The sequence below is a fragment of the Rhinopithecus roxellana genome, chromosome 21 (genome assembly GCF_007565055.1).
Source record: "Rhinopithecus roxellana isolate Shanxi Qingling chromosome 21, ASM756505v1, whole genome shotgun sequence".
NCBI lineage: Eukaryota > Metazoa > Chordata > Mammalia > Primates > Cercopithecidae > Rhinopithecus > Rhinopithecus roxellana.
This window is the reverse complement of record NC_044569.1, coordinates 23668650-23689578: the sequence shown is the minus strand read 5'-3', so window position 1 is coordinate 23689578 and position 20929 is coordinate 23668650. Positions and strand designations below refer to the sequence as shown.

The window sequence follows — 20929 nt, the reverse complement described above, 5'->3', positions numbered from 1 at the left end:
ACATTCCTGCCCCTTCAGTTCAACGGACATCTGAAACCCACCTGGGAGCTGGTCCAGGAAATGATGAACTCTGATTTCCACGCCCCCTTCCTGTGAACTTGTCTCCAATTTAGTCTCTCAAGATCCCTCTCTTGTGAGTTAGTTTCTCCCTAGCGCTACTTCTCAGATTGGCCAGTGACACAGAATGGCACAAGTACACATCCAGGCTGCCTTTTGTCCAACTCAGATTCCAGGACCACTGAAACCAGCTGAGGCAAGCCTAAGATTGACCACACCAGAGGAACCAGACTGCCGTTCACAAGGGACTCGTAAAAAGACCTTCTCCCTACTTACAACTTTGAAAAAAAAGAAAGTAAAACACATCAACAGCTGCCTTGTGGCCACTGTATGTAGAAAACCTCAAGTGTGGCTCTAAGAAAAAGAATAGCCAAGAAAGATAAAGATGTTTTTCCTTCCAACTTTTTAGAAAGAGCCTAAATCAGGAGCTAATCCCCCATCTTGCTTTCCCTCCTCACTTCTTTGGAGACAGCCTAGAGAAAGGGAACCTTGCTCTGCTTTGGAGGCCTCATTAGACATCATTAAATTCCCTTATAAGACAGTGAGTTGCAAGTCTGGCTTGCTTAAGGGTATGTGGGATGATTATATAACAAGCAAAAAAAAAAAAAAAATGCATTTTTCATATTAAGAGCAAAGCTTACACATCTGAACATAGTTTTACAGTTAGTCCTAGTGAAAAGACATAAAGATATCTGAGATAAGGAAAGTTTGCACCCCACAGGAAGAAATTTCTTCTGGTCACTATAGGTTCAGATGCTGAGGCATGAAAGAGAGAGAGGGAGACATGAGGTTAGACTTTACTCTCCTCTCTTCCCTCTGAACTGAATCTCAGAAGAGAGACTGCAATAAAGACTTCCAGAAACATTTGAGGATGAGTGGAGATCCTAGATAGGAAGCTTCTTTCTTACTTCCCTGGACACAACCTGGAAGATCCCTTGTCTCCTGGAAGACCTGGAAAACCCATGTCTCCCAGGGGCCCCGTGGTCAGCACAGCATCAAAGAACATATATCTGAGATGGTTCCATATGATGTTACCAGATGTCCCAGACAGAATGTGTACTACTGCAAATGGTGTTCACTGGTCACCAAATATAAGGACAAAAGGACTTCACTGTAAAAGGCCCAAACCAGCTGCACCAACCTGGGCAAGATGCAGGCTGAATTCACACAGGAGGCTTGGTCTTTGACCAATATGAGAAAACCAGTTATGAATTATGACAGCTGTAGTCACTTAAGCAGCCCCCTCCCTCAGGCCCCCTCTACCTATCAATCCACATCATCATATTCTGTAGATTTCCCTTTGCATCTGGGTGCAATGTGGGAGAAAGAGGAAGAGCAACTAAAATACTGAGTAATTAACTCAAGCTGACACATTTTAATTCAAGAGAGACTGAGACATCCTTGGTGGACAAAGCCAGACATTTTCAGCCAGAATAGGGGTGAACAAGATGAAATGAGTTACAAGAAATATAGTTATGTATTTGTATAACAGTTGTACAAATCAGTAAATTTTGAGTCCAATTTACTCACAATGTTAAAAACAGAAGATAGAGCAGATACAGCATTGTGGAGTTTCTTAGAGAAAGTGTTACATACATGCAAATGTATGTAAATGTCTTCAATACTTTAACTCACATAAACTCATTCAATAAACTTTATCCACCTTTAACATTACTGTAGAATAGTGCCGGTTTGATGGCTAAAATTCTTATGCTGCCACATAAAAATAGCACACCTATTTGCTATAATCTTTATAAGGTATCGAATTTGTTTAAAGATATCTGTGAGTTCTCATTTTCTGAAGGGAATGAATAAGGCTGAGATTGTACTACCATAGTAACCACATAATGCTTAAATATTCCAGAATTTTCACGTGGCATTGGGGGAGGTGTTCAAAATTACTAGACCTCAAGTAAGTTCTATGATTCTTTTAGACTAAATATATAGCTTTCCATTATGCAATTTGTATGTGTACTTTCTGAAGAAGCAAAAAGTTGGGAATAGTGTGATAAAATAATTCTGTTAAAAAAAGAAACATTCTGAAAAACATACAAATTGACTTGCTAATATGTGAAGCTGAACTAAAAGCATCCCCTTTAGTTTTCAGCAGGAGATCCACTCCTTATTAACAGTGGTTCAATACAATAAACACACACACACACTTAAACCTCCCCTCTCAACCTAGGTCCAAGTCTGCTAGATAAATTCTCAGCATTTTCATTACTCTAGTCCCCCACAGCATGTGTTAAAACATGTCTCTACTTAAATACAGCATTCTACTTTCTAGTGTCTGGAAAGATGTAGGCATCTTAATGCTTTCCAATTCTTCTCCATTAATGAATACTTTAATGGAAACTTAGGAAAGGTCAATTCAATCTTTCTTTGCCCACAGAAGCCCTGCTGGTGGGAGTTGGTCAGGTGTTCTGCGATGTATGCTGGTTATGTCTGGCTCTCTCATTTGGGGATGACTGTTGGGGCACCAGGTTGATCAAATCTCTCACATCTCTGTTTGTTGGGTTGCCACAACACCTTGGTATTCAACCTAGAAGGAATACTGGTCACTTAAGCTACATCTTACAACCACATTTCACTGGTCATAAGCTTTCACTGCATATTTACACACACACAGTCTGACTACATAAAATACTGTTATGGTTTTAAAAATTCATAATGGGAGTTGTTTCTTGGGATGGTCACACTGTTATCTTTGGACATTCCATTCTCTAAACAAATTAGCTTTCTTTATAATTAATCTGTGCTATGGTGGACATATTTGTCTAATACTTCTATTCTAAAAAAGCTTTCTTAATCCAGGCATCAACTATAACTTATTTTGGCCACTAGATAATCTTGAACAAAATTAACTCAGTGCTGACTAAAACTTTGAAATTAACCTAAAATAAAAGTTAATTATCTTTCAGAGTTTTTTTAAATTACTAAGATAGCTTGTGGCTTGTTCTTTCCATGAAATACTAATATTTCACATTGAGTTTTTTCTTCTTTTTGAAATGATTAATAAGTCCCCACATTTTTCTAGCAGTTTTGTCTGCAATCTATCTTGTGAGTCCAAAACTTAATGATTTTCAAAAACAAGTGAACCCTACAAAAACAGAAATGTTCTAATAGGTATTGCTAACCTAACTTTGAGGGCATATCATTAGAGAGGCATATGATTATGTCTGTATAACAACAAAAACCTAGAGACTGCATTAATTTTCTTCTGATGCTGTAAATTACCACAAACTTAGTGGCTTAGAGCAACACAGTTTTGATAATGCACAGTTCAGGCCAGATGTGGTGGCTCATGCCTGTAATCCCCACACTTTGGGAGACCGAGGCAGGCAGATCACCTGAGGTCAGGAGTTTGAGACCAGCCCGGCCAACATGTTGAAACCCTGTCTTCACTAAAAATTCCAAAAAATTATCTGGGTGTGGTGGTAGGCACCTGTAATCCCAGCTACTCAGGAGGCTGAGGCAGGAGAATCACTTGAACCTTGGAGGCAGAGATTGCAGTGAGCTGAAATCATACCATTGCACTCCAGCCTGAGTGACAAGAGCAAAACTCCGTCTCAAAAAAAAAAAATTAATCATTAATAATGTATAGTTCTGTAAATTACATGTCTGATACAGGTCTCACTGGGCAAAAAACAAGGTTTCAGTAACACTGCATTCTCTTGTGGAAGTTCCAGGGGAAAGTGCATTTTCCTGCTTTTTCCAGCTTCTAGAGGCTGCCCATATTCCTTGGCTCATGGCCCCCTTTTTTCATCTTCTATGTCGGTTCTCTCATAGCTTCAATCCCCCTCTAATTCTGAAGTCTCTCTCTTCCACTGTTAAAAACACTTATGATTACATTGGGTCCACCCGGTTAAGCTGGGCTACTCTTCCTATTTTAAATTCTCCTAATTAACAACCTTAATTCCATCTTCTTAATGCCCCATTCTCCCTTGTCATGTAAAGTAGCATATTCACAGGTTCCAGAGATTAGGATGTGAACATCTTTAGGGGTCGTTATTCTGCCTACCTCAGAAAGTAAAACAAATAAGGCAATTGGCAACAAAACCTAATTCTACAGAGCATAAATAATTCACCAACTCTAGTCAACTTCCTTTATAAGAATCTCTTTATGTGACAGAAAAAAAATAAAGCAAGGTAGATATTAATAGAAGGCCAGTTTCTTCTTTTCCAATCAGCACTGGCCTCAAGAAGCCAAAGACAGCATAAAAAGAATTTGATAAAGAGGCAAATCTTCTTTGTATAATTAGCAAGCACTGTATGTAATTCACAAAGAGGAGAAATTTGTGGTGTTTCAGGAAACAATATTCTTAGCTTTTAAATTCACCTGTATTTGCAAAATTTCTCCAAATTTCTGGCATGTTTGAATGAAGAATTATCTCTGTGTGTGTGTATATATACACACACACACACATATACACACACATAATATGTATATTGATGGTGTGTATATATATATACACCATATATACACATATATATGTATATATATACACCATCAATACTTTTCAGATACTAGGCCATCTACTATATAAGGAAATCAAGGCTGCTAGCTAGGTATCAACAGGTATTTAGTGTCATCTTGGTGCTTTATTAATCTTATGTTTACCTCTTACAATCCATCCAGATTTGGCAAGCAAATGGAGGGAATCATATTTAAACAAAATAAGGACAAGTAGATCATTTTTAAATAAAGGACTAAATTATATTATAACCACATAACCCAAGGCCAGTTTATTTCTTCCACTCCAATTTTCCGGGTTGGTTTCATAATGCTGACGTCACTGTTGACTCTTACAGCTTTAACTCCCATTCTCTTCCCCTTCCCCTCATGGCACCCACTTTGCTTGGTAGGTTTGATCCTTTAAAATATGCAATGATTTTATTTCCATTAATGATAATGAATTGTGGTTTATATTCTGTTTTTCACTTTTAAAATTGAACACTATTTTAAAAGTTCATCTATATTGCAGTATGTTCATATAACCCATTGTTTCTGAGTGATTGGCATTATTGTATAGCATGCATCCGTCTCATTTTACTTATTCATTCTCCTAGTTTTCAACACTAAGTTGCTTTCAACTACTCTCTACTACATGGAGAAGGTTCCTGTGATTATGTACAAGGAGTGGAACAGGGCGGAGGTGGCCATGCTGTAAGACGCAGATTTTGTTTCACCAAGTCTTGCGTATCATGCTCCATGAGGGCTGCTCTGAGATGTGCTCCCACCAGCAGGGCATGGGGGTCCCTACAACACTCTTTCATGCTTATATTTGGTCTCCAGAGACTCATCAAGCACCAGAGTCCCATTTAGAAGTGGTGGGGATAAGTGCCTCTTTGACTGGATCACTTTGCTATTTGCTTGCGCCAAGAGGCTCACAATCCTCTGGTAAATACAATTCCAACAGCATTGGACCCTCATTCCTCACTTAACCTGGATCCACCAGGCCAGGCAAGAAGGAGATGCTAGGCCAGCCACTCCACTGCATCCATCTATCCCTCTGCAAGTAAAAGAGAATCTACACTCTTTTTCAACAACTTTTTTTAAAGCCTATTCAATTTCATAACATTTTATAACCTAGTCTCCATACCCAGGCAGACAACATTCTCTTCTTCCAGTGATGAAATGAAAGGCCCATGCTGATTTATACATGTATCCACATTGTTGGGGAAAATGTTGAGCCACCCCAACTCGCCACTCACCAGTGCACATAGACAGTAGCATCTGAGCTGCAGCTCAGCCAGCAAAATGCCATTTCTTATGCTAGTTCCCATACAACTATGAATATAGGAGAAAATTTCATTCCAAGACCTTTATAGCTCAATAATGTACATCCCATTTTAGCTTAGAAACTGTGAAATGATCATGTTTTCAAGATCGTAAGATTAATCAGCCTTAAATATGCCATAAATATTTTGAGCTAGCTTCTCATTTTCACATTAATCATGAAGTGAGAATATTCTCATTTAAAGTATGCATAAAATGCTGAAGTACATTGTTTCATATGCGTGAGTATCATACCAAAGCATTCTGGGAAAAGTTGCACTTCTGAAAAATAAACATCTCAGAATGATCAGAATTGGATAAGAGAACTCTTCTAAGGACAATAGTTCCAGTACATACAAGAGAGTTGAGTTATCATATTTAATAACTTATAGTTTATGACTTTTTTTTTTTTTACCACATACACAGTCTTTTTGTTTCTTTACCATTCTTGCAAGGTAGATACTATCATTATCTCAACTTCGGGTGACTTGCATATGGTCATTGGGCCTGTGAATGATGGAGTTGAGACTGAAACATTAACCAACAAATTTTCCCCCCTTTCTTTCATTTTTTTTCTACAACCATTATCTTTTAAGTAAAAGAGAATTCATGCTCTTTTTCAACAGCAATCTTTTTTAACAACCTATTCAATTTCACAGCTTTTGAGTGTATGCCTTATGTATATATGTCCTTACTTTTTACTTCTCCATCTATTAGCAGGTAGCTTAAGAAATTATTTGGTTCTTTCTGGATATCAAATCTCAAAACCCAAAATACACCTTAGCGATTTATTTTATGCTTTGTTATTTTTTTCTTTATTCATCCATACTTAAAACAGCATAAATTTATTATCTCATAGTTTTTATAGGTTAAAAGTGTGGTGGGCTCAGTTGGGTCTCTGCTTAAAGTTTCACAGGCCAAAAATCAGAGTATCTATAGGCCTCTTTCTTTTTCAGGCTCCAGGGAAGGATTCTTTTTTTTTTTTTCTTTTTAATCATTCAGGCTGATTATCAGCAGAATTTGGTTCCTTGTGGTGCTATGTCTGAGGTTCCCATCGCCTTGCTGTCTGACAGCTGAGGGCCACTCTCCACTTCCCCAGTACACCCAGCTGATGCCTCCCCTTCCTCCCCTGCAAAGCCAGCAACACTGCGTCTCTCCGTGTCTTTCTTCCCTGGTCATATCTCTCTCCGTGAACTCTCCTACCTCCCTTTTCCATTCTTGAGAAAATGAAGCCATGTGATTATATCAGACCCATCCATATAATAAAGAATAATCTCCCCAGGGTCAGATGATTAGCAATCTTAATTCCATCTGCAAAGTCTCTCTTGCCATATCACATAACATAACCACAGCAGTAACACCAAAATCCTGTTGACCACATGGATGTGCCAGGCTCTGCTCTAAGCAGTAGGATCAAGAAGTCAACAAAACAAAGCCCTTGTCCTCAAGGAGCATTCATTTTAGTTGGGGAGATGGAGAGGAAACTACTTAGATGGTCTCCACCATGTAGGGAAAAGTACTCTAAAGAAAATCAGGCTGGGTGTGGTGGCTCACACCTGTAATCCCAGTACTTTGGGAGGCCAAGGCTGGTGGATCACCTGAGGTCAGGTGTCCAAGACTGGCCTGGCCAACATGGTGAAACCCCGTCTCAACTAAAAACACAAAAATTAGCCAGGCATGGTGGCAGGTGCCTGTAATCCCAGCTACTTGGGAGGCTGAGGCAAGAGAATCACTTGAACCAGGGAGCTGATGTCACACTATTGCACTTCAGCCTGGGTGAGAGAGTGAGACTCTGTCTCAAAATGAATAAATAAATAAATAAATAAATAAAATCAAAGCAGAGCGTAAAGAGGAGGAGGAATGCAAGGTAATTCCAATTGGATAGTCAGAGAAGGTCTCTCTGATACATGAGCAGAGAGACAGGAAGTGGGAATGTGGGAAAAGCAGCAGCAGCGTGCTTGTCTGTGGGCCACACATCCTGAGTCAGGGGAACAGCAGTTACAAGGGCTCCGAGGTGGGAGCAGTCTGTGTGTGTTTAAAGAAAAACAAGGTCAGTATCATTGAAACAGCATGAAAGAGGGCGAGAGGGAGGATGGAGGCTTTGGGTCATGATGTGAGGGTCACCGTAAGGTCTTTGGTTATATTCTCAGTAAGACGGGAAGCTATTGGAAGGTTGGGAAGAAAGGATCCACATGCCATAACATGTTCAAAAGGATTCCCTCAAGATTCTTGGAAGTTGTTTCTAGGAAGTTAAAAGGACACCTTCCAGACCTGTGGCCACTTCCTGCCATCCTGCACCCATCCATCCTGATAGAGAAAGGACTGGTTATAAACAGCAGATCTACACTGGACGGCTGTGCCTTTCCTATTGCTTGCTTTATTGATTTTGTCTTCGTTTACCATTTAATATTTATTTGACAGTGATTTTTCAAGATTAAAATACACACACATGCACATTGTTTTTTTTCCAGGGGAAGACTCTTGAACTTGCCTGACCCAAAGATATGATGCACGCTTCAGACAATGCTGGACTGATTTGTTCAATTAAACAAGTGCACCACGAAAATGTTGCATCTAAAAAGAGTAAACTGCCAGGATTTCTCTGCTGTATCTAACCACAGACCGAGAGCGCCAAAGTCGCTCTCCTAAGGATTTCATCAGGCTATACCTAGTACCCGTTTCCTACAGATTACAGGCATGACTTCATTTGAATGTAATCTCACCTAGCATCCCTTTGTCCTTAATTATGTGAATAAGGCACAGCAGTGGGATTTGAGGAATGAAAGTAAAGATAACCTTGTTTAGAGGCTGCTGCTCTGAATGTATTCTCGCTAAAGATCTGGTTCCTTGATTTTCAGGAGATTAAGAATTGAATTGTTTGCTAAAAAGTATTTCAGACTTGATTTGGAATTTCAGTTTTTGATTGGAGGCAGAGTGCACACAGAGGAAGAACATTTGGAGGCTGTTAAAAGCAGTGTCGTTGAAAAGAAACTGTTCCCTGCAAAAGTTCTATTATGAGGAGTTGCCTGTGGCGGTTCTGGGTGTTTTCACTGGGGAGCTTACTGTCTCCATTCACTGGTTATGGGCTGTGCCCCACACATACTCTTTGATTCATTTGGATAGGGTCATTTATTGCAAGTTTATTCAAGTCATTCCAGGCGCACAACCAACATTATCTTCAAAAAACAATAAGTGGTGGTTGAGCTTTATATAGTAAGAAAACACAGAGAGTAAAATAGAAGCTGACAAACATCAGAAAAGATTCTGCTAGAAATGAAGTACTAAGTATGCCATGGCCAAGGGTTAGAAAATAACCACAGAAGCACCAAACCCGCGGCTGAATAAAAAATAGGCCCCCCAAAATGAGAAAAACAGTGAAGGAAAAAAACCCGGAGTAGAACTAAAGCAGCTCTGCATTTTCACATGCCAAAAAAAAATCTCATTAGAAAAGAAATTGCAAACCAACAGTCAGATTGTTATGGACTGTGAAGAAATACACAGAAACTTGAGAAAGGGCTGTCAACTATTCTACAAGCTGTAACACAGCAAAACCAGGGTGTGATGTAAATAACATTTCCATAATAAGGTGCTTGACTTTTTACTTCTCACTTGTGTCCACTGACCTGAACTCAGGATTTATCATCAACTTTAAAACATTTTAAACTAAGACAATATTATTCTTTGGTGAATTAAATTCAAATAATAGTAGGTAGACAGAAAGACTACAGCACAATTCTGGACTTTTTTTTTTTTTTTTTTTTCTTTTTTGGTGGGGAGAAAAAGAGGTAATGAGAAAGCAGCCCAGATCTTTCTCACGAATCAGTTTTCCATTTCCTTCCTCATTCCCAGAATGCCACTACTTCCCTCACTTATGTAACCTGCACACCCGACTGCCTTCTCCACAGCTAATAATAGCATCCTGGATTCTGTTATCTGTTTGATCTGCTCATCTGCAAACTGCTTCTCTGACAGCAATCTTGTTTTGTTTTCCCAGGGAAAGCCCAATAGCACTGACATTTGGAGAGGCAATCTGAAGAATTTCAGTGGAGGAAATGAATATTTCTCATCCAAATCAGGCAATGCTCTAAAACAAAGCAAACTTTAAGGAGTTTAATTCCTAAAAAGGGTAGAGGTGGTTGACAGAAGGAAAACCAATGGTTTACATTGTGTGTGTGTCTGCGTGTGTGTGTGTGTTATTTAATGGCTTGTGTTTAACTCTCAGATAAATTCCTTTTTAGTAAATTCATATAGGTATTCCTCTCTAAACAATGTACAACTGATCTTAACAATGAAAGTTTAGGATTTCTGATAATTCATAGGTATAAAATAGGAATTCTCTGAGTGTGACACAGCAGGACTCCAAAGACAGCTTTGCAAAGGAGAATCACTCCTCGCCAACCCCAACTTCGGAACTGTAATTATGTATTTGAGTTGTTTAAAAGTGGTGCAACTCTTTACTTCTGAAACAAGTTGTGAGCCTCTGACATATGATATCTGCGTCCACATATGCACTCATAATTTAAAACATTTTAAATAAAGAAAATATTATTCTTTGGTGAATCGAATTCAAATAATAGTAGACAGACAGAAAGACTATAGCTCATAATTGAGGTGCCCACATCTGTCACAATTTCCTAGGGTTGTCCTAACAAAGTGCCACTAACTGGGTGGCTTAAAATAACAGAAATGTGGGCCGGGCGCGGTGGCTCAAGCCTGTAATCCCAGCACTTTGGGAGGCCGAGACGGGCGGATCACGAGGTCAGGAGATCGAGACCATCCTGGCTAACACGGTGAAACCCCGTCTCTACTAAAAAATGCAAAAAAACTAGCCGGGCGAGGTGGCGGCGCCTGTAGTCCCAGCTACTCGGGAGGCTGAGGCAGGAGAATGGCGTGAACCCGGGAGGCGGAGCTTGCAGTGAGCTGAGATCCAGCCACTGCACTCCAGCCAAGGAGACAGAGCGAGACTCCGTCTCAAAAAAAAAATAATAATAATAACAGAAATGTGTTCTCTCACAGTTCTGGAGGCTGGAAGTCACAAACGAAGGTGCTGGCAGGGCCATGCTCCATCCGAAGGCTCTAGAGAAAGATCCTTCTTTGCCTCTTCCAGCATCTGGTGGTTGCCGGCAGTGCTTGCTGTCCCCTGGACTGTGGCTGCCTCACTCCAGTTTCCTCCTCCGCATCACATGGGGCTCTTGTTGTGTCTGTGTGTCCAGACTGCCCTATCCTCTCCCTTAGAAAGATACCAGTCGCTAATTAAGATTCATGAGAATCCAATAGGATTGCATTTTAACTTGATTACATCTATAAAGACCCTATCTCCAAATAAAGTAACATTATAGGTTCCACGCAGACATGGATTTGGGGAGGGGTGCAGGTGGACACTATGCAACCCAATGCAATGGCAAATCAAGTGAGCACCAAACAGCACCACTACCCTTCATCCTCATACCTTACATAAATTTTGATCAAGCCAGCGTGTCCTTCAGTCCAGCATGCCCTACACCTGTGTCCTGGACCACCTCTCAGGCTGCGTTACTTCCCTTCCTGAGGCACAACAGGTCCTAGAATCTAAGGACTTGCGTCACACACAAGCCAGGCTCCTAAGCTCCCACCTTGTAATTTCCTTCTTCATGTTGTCTCTTCTGACAGCCCCACCATCTACTCTGTGTTCCAAAGACTATTACTTAATTTCCACCAATTTCAGCCTTCACAGCTGATAGGGTTTGGCTCTGTGTCCACACCCAAATCTCACCTTGAATTGTAATAATACGCAGGTGTCAAGGGTGGGACCAGGTGAAGATATTTGAATGATGGGGGTGGTTTGCCCCATGCTGTTCTCACGATAGTGAGTGAGTTCTCATGAGATCTGATGGTCTTTTAAGGGGCTTCTCCCTTTGCTTTCATTCTCTCTTCTGCTGCCCTGTGGAAAGGTGCCATCTGCCATGATTGTAAGTTTCCTGAGGAGTCCCAGGCCGTGTGGAACTGTGAGTCCATTAAACCTCTTTCCTTTATAAACTACCCAGTTTCAAGTATTTCTTCATGGCCACATGAGAACGAAGTAATACAGCAAGCCAAGATTTTTCCAGTGTGGAAAACCCTCATCTGTACTTGGAAGGCAGATACCTAAACAAGTCCTGTATCATACATGCACAATCAGCAAGGACGAAAACACATTTTTAACTAGCATTACTACAGTTAAAGCCTATGGAACTGCCTACCTCCTAAAACACCATCCTCCTGGGATATAGCAGGTGGAGGCACAACTGCCACATTCTTCCCTGAGGCCACTCCAGAAGGGGTAGTCTGGGGTAAGCACCTGGTTGGAGCTGGGCCATTAGATGCAAGCCCTGTTGATTATTCAAACTTGAATGAAGTCCTCCACGTCCCTCCCTCCCCATGCCCACCCTCAGAAGAATTGTAAGATGTCAGCAGTCTTTGGTTATGTGGGAAACCAATCTACAGTGAAAGAAAATAGGCCAGGCACAGTGGCTCATGCCTTTAATCCCAGCACTTTGGGAAGCCGAGGCAGGCCTGGAGGTCAGGAGTGCCAGAATAACCTGGCCAAGATGGTGAAACTCATCTCTACTAAAAATACAAAAAATTGGCAGGCATGGTGGTGGCAGCCTGTAATCCCAACTACTCAGGAGACCGAGGCAGGAGAATCACTTGTACCCAGGAGGTTGGAGGCTGCAGTGAGCCGAGAGCCTACCATTGCACTCCAGCCTGGGCAACAGAGTGAGATTCTGTCTCAAAATAAAAAAGAAAAGAACGCTGAGACAAAGCAAAGTGGAACAAATGGAGAAAGCCTCCTGCCAACATTGAAGGGCCTGAGCTGCATCGCGACAGAGATGTCAGTCCCTGTTCCTGGATTGTGTCAGCAAATTCCTCCCTTTATGCCAAAACCATGTACATTTGTGTTTCAGTCGCCAACACCCGCAGGGGTACTCACTGGCATATATACAGCCTTAACAAAATGTTCAAGCTGAAAAGAAGGAAGTCGGATGTCATTATGGGTTAAACTGTGCCAGCCTCCCAAAAAACGTATGCCGGAATCATAATGTCCGGAGCCTTAGGATATTACCTCATTTTGGAGATAGGGTTTTCATAAATCTGTTCATGTTTAAAGGAGGTCATTAGGGTGGGCCCTAATCCAATATGACTGGTGTCCTTATAAAAAGGGGTAATTTGGACAAAGACACAGACACACCAAGAGAACACATTGTGAAAAGACACAAGGGCAAGACAGTCACAGACAAACCAGAGACAGGCCTGAACACGCGGTTCCCCACAGTCATCAGAAGGAACCGATACTTCTGATGCCTTGATTTCGGACTTCCGGCTTCCAGAACCGTGAGACAATAAACTTTGGTTGTTCAAGCCTCCCAACTTGTACTTTATTACAGCAGCTCAAGCAAACTAATGCAGACATTATCTATTAACTCCTTCATGACTAGTACGGAAACAGGCCCAGAGAGCTTAGCCTGATTGTTTCAATTCCTGTTTTAAGAGCTAGAATCAGAATACAGACCTCATAATTTATAACTCGATGTTGATTTTCATAATTGTATCCTAATTCATAGTCTAAGAGTTTTCCTGAAAACTTCACATGTACACTTTTGTTTTGGGAAAATATTACAATGATAATAAATCTGACAAGTAAATAAATTGTGAGAAAGAAAATGACACAACTTGGACCCCCATATTTTATAACAGCTGTCATAATATCCAGATCAGATCTTTTGGTTAAACATTCTCATTTAAAACCAATTTAGATAAATAATGATGAGTCATTTCACAAAGAAACAGCTTGGCAGCGAAATAAACAAGATTGACTAAAAGGTAGGTATGCAGAACACGTCAGACCTCATGCTGGGCTTGAGAGTTTTCCTACCATTGCTCCAGAAAGAAAAGCATTTTCTTCCCTAGCTAGGGAAGCAGAGAAGTCATATTTTCTCAATAAAGAAAAACAAATCTTGATCAGTTCAAGAAAATTTGTTTATATAAATCCTGGACATAATTATGAAAATGTGATTTACCTGCTGTTTTCTTGCTAAGAACTTTTTTCCCTCCCCAAATAACATTCACCAGCTGTAGACAACTTCCTTGATTTCAGGCTATTCTTGTTTGCCAGGGTTTCCATATATGAATGCCCCAAAAGTGACGAATTTACCTTGGTGATTTTGAGTGATATTTTTCTTACAGTATCACAGGATGCTTGATATATTTATACTGAAATAATCTTCCATAAATTAAGAGTCTAGTATGGTACAATAGAAATTTAAAATATTTTTGTCTGAAACCCCTCTGATGTTTAATACCTTAAAAACTGTATTTCTCAACCAATATTTATTATGCATGTATACTTTTTAAAAAACACTATAATAAATGTTATTCAAGTATTTACTATTTTATATGAAGCTGGTTTCATCTAGGGTAAAGTTCTACTTTAACCTTTAGGAAAAGGGAAAACAGTGAATGTTTTCAGCCAGAAAAGAGCAATAATAGATCTGGATTTTGAAAGATTAAGTTATAAACCATGAAAATGACATGTTGAAAGACCTTTTTTGTTGTTGTATGAAATGGGAAAATCAGGAAGAGTTTCCAAGGCATGTGTGATTTAAGCTGCTCCTAAAGAAGTAAGTAGGATTTTTACTATGGAGTATGTAAGGAAAAAACATCACTGGCTCTAGAAATAGGCCTGTGCAAGACAAACAAAGTAGAAGAGGCAAGATGCTCACTGAGGACACTCCATGTCTGTGACTGGAGGTCAGAGTAGAAAGATAGAAAGGAACTAGTTTCTGGGAGCCTATCTGTGGCCTTGTCACAGCTGGGGTTTTATTCTGTAGGTGACTTTAATGAGGAGTCACTTATGACTTACATTTTAAAAGCATCATTCTGGCCTCAGGGCGGAAGATGAATTAGAGAAGAGTAAGTCTGGAAGTAGAGTCTTTCTCTCAGCTCTTAAAACTCAAAATTTATATAGGACTCTATACTCCCACTCAAAGCTGACTGCTCTTCTCCATCCACCTCTGGTCTGGGTCCTTGTTGTAATTCATTATATTTCAATGCAATAGATTCCTCCCCAAACTATATGTCCTCTCCTGTCTGTCTCTTACATTGGCCAGTGTAGCACACAGCCAGAAATGTTAGCAGATGGTTTAAAATCCTCCACTGGCACCTCATCTCCTATGGAACCAGTTCCATCCTCTGAGACTGCTCTGAGACTGCCCTCTTATATGTACATATACATATAAGGCGGTTTACCAACTTCCTTCACTTTTTATGTAAATAAATGCAACAATTATTTATATTGAGCTAAAATTTACATTTTACTTAAAACTGGCATTATTCTCTTATTATAAAACGAAATAAAAATACTTTCTACTGCATCAAGTAATGGAAAATAAAGGACACCCTTGAACCCAGGGGACAAAGAATCAAGCTAGAAAAATTAGAGACTTTTTTCAATTTGGGGAAGATAATTGACTTCTTCCATGTTTCTTTATTTCAAATAGTGCAAGAATGTGAGCCATCTTGGCATTATCCAATCCCCATTTCTGACGACAGTTCTGGAGCCATCTTCACATAGCACATTGCCTTCCACAATTCAACCACCTATAGCAGACTTGTTCTCTGGTTTGCCTGCTTGTTGCACCAAATCCCTAACGAGTGATGCTACCACATTTCTAGTACTTTGCTAGTAATCACCGCCATCTCCTCATCTATAAATTAAGCATCATAGGCTATCCCTTATTCCACTGAAATATTGTGGGAAACCATTACATAAATGCTGTTTGAGCCCTTCATGGACAGATGCTATATATAAGAAAAAATTATTGGCTTTGTATTTCAAATCTGAACTACATGACATACTAGCAATACAGAAGCAGGCACTTTCCTCTGACATAAATGGATGATTTATCATTTCTCTCCTGCAGCTGCCCAATTCACTTCCTTTCAATTTTTCTATGTAGATTTAGCTTTTCCTATCTGAATGATCTCTGTCAATGGGTAATTTAAATTTCTCGACAGATGTCATGTAAGCCAAGCGTGAATACTTTTTAGGTACAAGTCAAATTTGCAGCATAGCGTATGGAAGTCAAGGTTTCCATTATAATCTAAAATGATAAAGAAATGAATACCGTATTTTTAAAATAAATGGTAGCATGTAGTTCCAACGTTTAGTCATGAATATTATTCAAGTTGTTTAAAAAGAAACTCTTTTAGTAACACATATCAATTGATGAACATATTATTTCCATCTTTTAACCTGCAAGTTCTCACATTTTTGTAGCAGGGCTTCTGCATAATAGAACAACACAGGAACCTATGAGTTAGGTAAGCTGCAAAGAAAAATCTAAGCGAGATGCCTCCCCCTTTTCATTGGTCTGTGAATATCAACACAAGTTGATAGTTGAAATTTAAATCCATGGCCAACCACCTCTGTTAGTTGTCCTTTACCTATAGACTAAAGCTCCATTTCATAGGATGTATGAAAGGTCTTTCACAATAGCATCTCCCCTACCTCCCCAAGTTTATCTACCATATCTCCTTCCTATGCAACATGAACGTCTCAATCTTTCTCAAACAAGCAATTATTGAGCAAGGTGGTTCAATAATCTCGAATGTCATTGCCCCCACTTCTGTTTACCAGGAAACTCATATTAATATTTGTCAACTGAATTCATCAATTACAGCACAAATATCAACCCCTCTGTGAAGATTGTCCTGAATTTCTTATACAGAGCTGATGAATCCCTCTTCTCTGTTCCCACAGACCTTTTTCAAACTTTTATTTCAATTAGTCCATTATGTAGAAAAATATTTACTTACCTATCTTTTAATGCATAAGGTAAGTAAAATGTATTGGGAAAAAAATGCTTTCCTTAGCTATGTATTTTTTTGGAAATGTGTTTGGCACACAGTAAGTAATATATTATTGATTGATTGGGTAACTGAAAAGGTAGAACAGATGGATGATAATGATTATTCTTTTGATTGGCAGAATGGCAGAACTTTACGAGATTTAAAACACACAGAAATTGTAAACAAAAGGGACCTAATTATTCTCCAATGTGCTAAGCACATAATACATAAAATTGAGTAAACAATCACTGAGCACATATTATGTATAAAGCCTTGAACTAAGAATGAGAACCACAAAGATAAAAGCATAATGTCTCCAAATTTATGGAATACACAGACTACTGAAGGTACATAGAATGCATTAAAGTAAGTTTTGTATTCATTTTGGCTTATCGTCCGTGGTATATAGGGTAAAAGAGAATGTTCTTGAAAATGACATGCACAGACAATTAAAAACGGGCCTGCACTCCAAGCAGTCTTCTCAACATTTAACTTTCAAACCGCTTTTTCTTTTTCTAGTTAATTTGTTTCACAAAATGAGTGTTTTCAATTTAACCTCTTTCTGCCTTTACCAATTCTACAAAATAAACAAGTTCATGTGAAATGGCTACAATGAAGCTAGGATGAAGAAGCAATTGGAAAGATTGCAATTGTCCATGAACTAAGTAAATATCACATAAGGCAAAATGTAAAATAAGAATAATATTATAATGGATATTTTCAGATTTCCTTTTCTCATATCTAACCAGGTCAACTTTAAAGGTTTGCAAACCTCAGCAGAAGATTCCTGAATAGGAAACATGGACAATTAAATGGATTTTTAATATTTATTCAAACCTATTTTTATTTTAATAATAAGAGGTTTCAGTTCTAACTTCAGAGGAATAACTGCAAAAGTATGGAACTTGTTCAGGAGAACACAGTGAAGCATTAGGGCATCCCTGCAGCTCTTGGTACCCAAGGCACTTAGGTACGATTTTTTAAAAATCAATCCCCATAACCCCAATTTTTAAAATGCAACTTCTAACGTTAAATCACATTAAAACGAATACAATTTTAAAATTAGCAAATCAGTCACTTAAGAGGAAAGACAGACACATCAAGTAGCTTGCATAATTTTATTTTTCAACTAGGTGTTAATTTTAGTATTAGAATTCCAGAAAGACAAAGTAAAATGAAAACTACATTGCAATGTATTCCTCCTACCTGATTAAAAGAAACAGGAGTCTTTTAGTTTTTTGTCTTTCTTGGAAAGTAAATTACATTCCCAGAATAAGATACTCTTGAAGAAATTAAAAAATGTATTGCATGAATTCTGTAATGAGAGACAATAGACTCATAATAGACAATATCTTCCATTGAAGTTTTATAAAAGATCCAAACCAAACAATAAAAAAAGTATTTTTACAATTGATCCTGTGTAAAAGCCAGCCTACTCAAGTTCTCCACTCTTCATTTCAGGGGCAATAGTTAAAATATTTAACAACAGAATGGCAGATGCCTCAGTATTGGTGCAGAGTTCCAGAAGAATCTTGCTGTGTCAGGGTTATTTCTCTTATTTGCTAGATTGTGGGAATCTCCCGGGATCCTGAGGGAAGGTCTTTGACTGGAAGGGAGTTACTTAGGAGGTTGAATGCAGTGATTATTTATCAACTGGCGTAGAAGTATTTTAATATTTTAACAATAAGTATGGCCATGCCTATACACGCAGCTGTGTATGTAAGTCTAGAGTGGGATATGAAATACTACCTGTGACCAGAAGAGCAAATAAATCATAAATTCAGAGAATTTCTCCCAGCACTCCACCCCCAATAATTTTAAGGTGATGGCTGACTGTGATTTTCATTTCAGTGCTCCCAAGTAAATCAAAGGCAGCTGCCAGTCATGTTGAACACCCCCACCAAGACTGTAGTTGTGAAGCTTTAAATAAAATAACATTTTGCAGTAGGTAAAGGTTTTTCAACTTCCTTTTCAGTTTATGTTAAGAGCAGTTCAAGATTCTGACCTGGAGGTGACAGGTGACAGGTGGCAGGTGATGGTGTCGCAGACTAAAAATTTATATCTTTTTCATTCACCTCATTTGGGTCAAATAAGCCAAGCTGATGAATAGCTAGGTGCTTTCTACATTGCACAAGCAGCTCAGGAATCTTGCAAAGATCACTCTTCCAGAGAATCACCTTTTCTATTTAAATCTTTATAAAGTCAGACTACATTGAACATAAGTGACTTGGGTTGTTCATTTGCAAAACAATTAGACAGACACCATCATTTGATTTAATCTGACACTTTACATTAGTATCATGCAGTGACATTGGACGTCATTGATAGCAACTTTAGAAAAAGAAAAAAAACCCAGAAGAAGGAAAAGATTTCTTACTGGAGTAACCTAGTTCTACCTTGAGAGCTCAGCATGTAAAACTGAAATCAACCTCCCTCCTCCCAAAATTAGCTCAGTTACAAAAACCCAAACTTCCTCATTCCTAGCACGTTCGGGGCCCTCTACATGAGAATAAAATTTAGAAAAGAGAGTAATCCACAAGAGAAATTCAGCCCTATTATTTAAGGAGTTTGGATGAGAATAACAATGCAGAAACACACATTGAGAAACATGGGTTACTAATGACAACCATCCCACATAGCAGGTAGAAGTTTGAACAGAGATTGGGTCCATTGGGCTGGCTTCCAAGGACTTGATAAAGGGGTTACTTCCTTGGTTATCTTACCATGACCTGGGGCTGATTGCAGGCAAACTCTGTGAAAACAGGCACACTATGCATACACACATCTCTGGACAGAACAGAAATAAACCAGGTTTTTCAGGATGAAACCAGGCTGATGATTCATTAAGCTACAAGGAGACATCAGACCACCATTTGGACTGAGACATGGGCATTGGAAAGGACTTGGCCACTGAGATTTTAGCCTTCAGTGTCAATTTCACTTACCAGTAGTGTGACCTTGGTGCAGTACCTCACGTCTCTGAAAGCCTCAGGGTTTGATCTGCAAGATAAGGATAATAAAATTACCTCATGTCAGTATTGTGAGAAATTAACAAGTGATACATGCAAAATGTTTACCACAGGGTTAAGCCACAAAGCACATGTTCAAAACCTGAGAAAGCAGGTATTAAGGAAAGCAGAACTATAGAAAGTATATTATTATACCTGTAATATAGCAGTGACAAGGGACCCTAAATAGTGAGATGAAGGAGCAAAAATTAAGGATAAATTATCATTTATTTCTGATGTTATTTTGGACACCTAACATATTATTTGGTTTCAAAACTGGTTACTTGGCAGGGCATGGGGAGGAAGGTTACTCTTTCATTGATCTATAACTGGGATGTATGTAGTTAAGATTAAAAAAAATTTCTAGACCATGTAACAAACCTGCACGTGTACCTCCGAATCTAAAATAAAAGTTGAAAAAATTTTTCCTGAAATCAAAAGTGCTTAATGTCTGAAATATTTTCCTTACCTGATTAGAGACAATGAGGTTTAAGTAATTCTATGAATATTATAATTTCGACAATCTAATGCAGTGGACTGATAAAAATCCTAAATCAAGAGTAGTTATTTGGAGAGATCTCCTGAGTGCTTAACACTACACTAGGGGCTGAGAGATGTAAAGATGAAAAGTCTGTAAGCAACATGAAAATACAGCTGGACATGCTTTGATCACTACTCAATCACTCAATCGCAAGCATTAATTTGATCATTAAGATGCATCTTATAAACATTTGTGGAAAGAATGAGCCAGTCTCAGAATTCCCATACTAAGAAGGGAAGGAGATGAATGAATAAATTATTAAGGGCAGCTCTGAGCAATCCTATATCTCGGTGAATAGCTCCTTGTTCATAGAGGCTGAGCGAGAGTCTATGTTGGTCAGCATGTCTAACTGAGGGGCCAAGAAGGGGCCTAATAATGCCCAGTTAGATTTTATAGAAAAAAAACAGTAGTCTCTTACAATATCTTATAAAATAGCTGCTATTGTCCTTTTTCTTGTGAAAAATATAATTACTGTAATTGTTTTAAGAAAGTATGTTCATTGCAGAAAATTTTAAAAATATAGAAAATAATAAAGGAATTAAAATCACTTATAATGCAATCATCTAGAAATGATCCTTATGAAGAAGGTTTTAGTATAATTACTTCAACTGTATGAATGATAATTGGAACAGAGGGAAGATTCAAGAAGGAGAGGCCATATGAGAAACTATCATCACC

General features: G+C 38.8%; 1 pseudogene across 1 annotated transcript in view; it reads right to left on the bottom strand.

The window, feature by feature from the left end:
* Positions 1 to 20929, bottom strand: part of LOC104682232 — a 112850-nt pseudogene that overhangs the window by 10191 nt on the left and 81730 nt on the right. Inside the window, exon 4 of the transcript XR_004055707.1 lies at positions 19648 to 19702. The product of XR_004055707.1 is annotated as an aspartate aminotransferase, mitochondrial-like (transcript). The remainder of the gene's footprint in view (positions 1 to 19647; positions 19703 to 20929) is intronic.